Below are 3,713 nucleotides of genomic sequence, written 5' to 3' on the forward strand. Positions count from 1 at the left end.
TGTAAATTAATAAAGTTTATTTCCAATATATATTTTCTGTGTTTTCATTTGCTGAAGCAGGGTTCAAAGGGTGTTTTTAGGATCTTGCCAACATCAGCCCTATGTACCCAAAATTATTGGAGCCATTAAATGGACAGTAAAAACTGGTTGAGGCTACTGATTATTGCTTCAAAAGGAATCTGATATTCACAGATTTTATCATCATATTCAATTCAACTGAAGTCTTTCTTAAAACTGTACTCTTGATAGGCTGAAGATAGGGTAATGGAGTTAGTTCTTTATGCCAAAGATTTGTGGATCTGTTGTACAAAGGCTTCATTCTCTGTCAGTCATCAGTAACTTGAGGGCTTTCTGTAGATTCTGAATGGCAGTGCTTACATCTTCATATTGCAAAGCACTGTGAGCATATTTGCAGTATCTCTGAGCTCTCACAAACTCCTCAGGGGTGCGGTGGGTATCGCCTTGGGAAACTACTGGAAAGTGCAGGATCAATGGCTGGAATAGTCTATAGAGTAGGTTGGATGGTATTCCTTGTTACACCCATGCTATGAGGTGCTTTCGTTGGTGTGTTGGCTGGGGCATGTGCACCCAGAGGAATCTGTATTCAAGTATAGCTGTCTGATGGCATGCTGCCTGGGTCAACTGCTGAAGATGATGATGGCTGAGGTGTGTTGAATGGGCAGAGATGCTACTACAGCATCTTCATTTTCTTCACTATCAGTATCTTCCTCAATTGCAGTAGGGCCTGCTTGAGGAGTCTCCTCATTCTTTAAGCAATTATGGATATATGTTGCCTTCCACCTTGCATACTTTGTGTGTTTCACATTTTCATTAGTGTTATGTCAAACATGGTTATGACATCTATTAAAAAACTTGCAATATAGAAGAACTTGATCATTTTTTTTTTGTGAAATTGCCCAACACAATGTTCACTGTCTGCATATATAAACATTTTCCAAGAATAATTCCCCAAATGGGCAGAACCAACTGCTCTTTGGGGAATAGCTTCATTATCACTCAACTGTTTCTTTTTGTTGTTGTTGTGAAGAACTTGAGCCTGGATCAATGTGCAGCTATTTTAGACTAGGCCCCCATCTTGTAACTCAGCCATGACCGGGCCCTGAACCCTAAGCCAAAAGCTCTGAAAGAAGAAAAATAAACTCCCCTTGTGATAAACTCCCCTAGAAACAGCCAATCAGCAGATAGCAGGGAAATACCTAAAGTTCCATATATCTTTTCAGACAGCTAAGGTGATTGATAACATCCCAAAACCCTGCAGTTTGGATCGTACACCCTAGCAGCTCATACCCTATACTTTAGCCAATCATTTTAAAAAGTATCAACCCCAGAGCCATCCAACCACTGGATTTACTAAGCAATTTTAAGAGATGTTCTTTAAATTTCCCACAGAATGAGATGATTTGCTGAATGGTGCTATAATGTATAGAATGTCTCTGAAAACCCTATATAAACCCCACAAAAAAATGGGATGGATTCTCATCAGAAGACTGCTGTGATGATTGGAGGAGTGGACCCTAGCTTGAGCTAGAACAATAAACCTCTATGCTTTTGTATCATTGAAGTCTCTCATTGGGATAATTGAGTCCCATCCAAGTCTGGTCTAACAGTTGTTGTTAAGATTTATTTATTTATTTGAAAGGCAGAGTTACAGAAAGGCAGAGTGACAGAGAGAGAGAGTCGGTGTCTGCCATCTGCTAGTTCACTCAAATGGCTGCAACGGCTGGAGCTGTGCTGATCTGAAGCCAGGTGCTAGGAGATTCTTCCAGGTCTCCCACATGGGTGCAGGGGCCCAAGGACTTGGGCCATCTTCATTTTTTTTTTTTTGACAGGCAGAGTGGACAGTGAGAGAGAGAGAGAGAAAGGTCTTCCTTTTCCATTGGTTCACCCCACAATGGCCACTGTGGCTGGCACACTGCAGCTGGCGCACCGCACTGATTCAAAGCCAGGAGCCAGGCACTTCTCCTGGTCTCCCATGCAGGTGCAGGGCCCAAGCACTTGGGCTGTCCCCCACTGCACTCCTGGGCCACAGCAGAGAGCTGGACTGCAAGAGGAGCAACCGGGACAGAATCCAGTGCCCCAACTGGGACTAGAACCCTGGGTGGTGGCACTGCAGGCAGAGGATTAGCCTAGTGAGCTGTGGCACCAGCTGGGCCATCTTTCTACTGCTTTCCCAGGGCAGAGCAGAGAGCTGGGTCAGAAGTGGAGCAGCTGGGACTTGCACTGGAGCACATATGGGATGCTAGCACTGTAGGCCAGGGCTTTAATGTGCTGCACCACAGTACCAGCCCCCCAACTGTTTCTTAAGAGCTCCTAACTGACCCATTAATTTTGATAAAAATTTACAACACTCAGTTTTATTATGAATCTTCATTCTAGTTTGCATGGCATATAAATGACCCCCTTGGTGAGATACATAATGATCGAACAATGCCTGCCAATCACCTCTCAGATCAGTTCTTGAGCAACTATTCAGTAACTGGCCACCACAGAGTCCTGTTTGTCATGCTCCTGAACCATCAGGTGATGCTGAATGTTCTTAAACTGGGGAGAGTGGGGGCAGTGGAGCAAGCTCGGCCATCTCCACTCTTTTTTCAAGTACATATTCTTACATTCACAGAAAAGCAGTTTAAACCAGACTGACTATTGTAAAAATAGTTCAATGGTTGTAGATGTCTGCTCATACAACATTTAAAATTGTTCAGTAAAATACTTGGTGATTTTAAAAAATGATTTATTTATTTATTTGAATTTCAGATTTACAGAGAGAGAGAAAGAGAGAGAGATCTCTGCTGGTTCACTCCCCAAATGACCACAATGGCCAAGGCAGGGCTAGATTGAAGCCAGGAGCCAGGAACTTCATCCAGGTCTGCCACATGGGTACAGGGATCCAAGCATATGAGCCATCCTCCACTGCTTTCTCAGGCTCATTAGCAGAAAGCTGGATCAAAAGTGGAGCAGCCAGGACTCAAACCAGCACTCATATGGGATGCCAGTACTGCAGGCAGTGGCTTAACCCACTAAGCCACAGTGCCTGTCCCAAAATGATTTTTGGTTTCTGTATGATAGCCATATTAACTAGGGTGCGGAGAAATCTCACTGTGGTTTCTATTAGCATTTCCCTGATCGCTAGTGATCCTGAACATTTTTTCATGTGTCTGTTGGCCATTTGAATTTCTTCCTTGGAAAAATGCTTGTTAAAACTGCCTGTTAATATAACAGGAAAAATGGCTGTTGCCCATTTCTTGAACTGGATTCTTTGTTTTGTTGTTGAATTTGTTGAGCTCATAGAGATTTTGGAGATTTTTACTAATAGTTTGTGAATATTTTCTTGCATTCTGTCAGTTGCTTCCTTAGTTGCAGTTCAGAAGCATCTTAGCTTGATATAATCTCCTTTGGCTATTTTTCCTTTCATTGTCTGTGCTTCCTGGGGTCTTTTTCCAAAAGTCTTTGACTATGACAATGTCTTGCAGAGTTTCCCTGATATTTTCCCCTAGATTTAAATGATTGATCCAATTACAGTTAATTTTTGTACAAGTTGCAATGTGGGGATCTTGTTTCCTACTACATTGTGAAGAACAAATTTTCCCAGCACTATTTTTGAAGAGATTGTCCTTTCTCACAGAGATTGCTTTAAATTTGTTTGTCACAAACTAACTGGTTTTAGACGTGCAGATTAATTTTCAGAGGTTCTA

General features: G+C 42.3%; 1 pseudogene; it reads right to left on the minus strand.

The window, feature by feature from the left end:
* Nucleotides 1-299: 299 nt before the first annotated feature.
* LOC100358567 (vacuolar protein sorting-associated protein VTA1 homolog) lies at nt 300-2,525 on the minus strand (annotated as a pseudogene).
* Nucleotides 2,526-3,713: the final 1,188 nt, after the last annotated feature.

The sequence above is a fragment of the Oryctolagus cuniculus genome, chromosome 8, assembly GCF_964237555.1.
Source record: "Oryctolagus cuniculus chromosome 8, mOryCun1.1, whole genome shotgun sequence".
Classification (NCBI taxonomy): Eukaryota; Metazoa; Chordata; class Mammalia; order Lagomorpha; family Leporidae; genus Oryctolagus; species Oryctolagus cuniculus.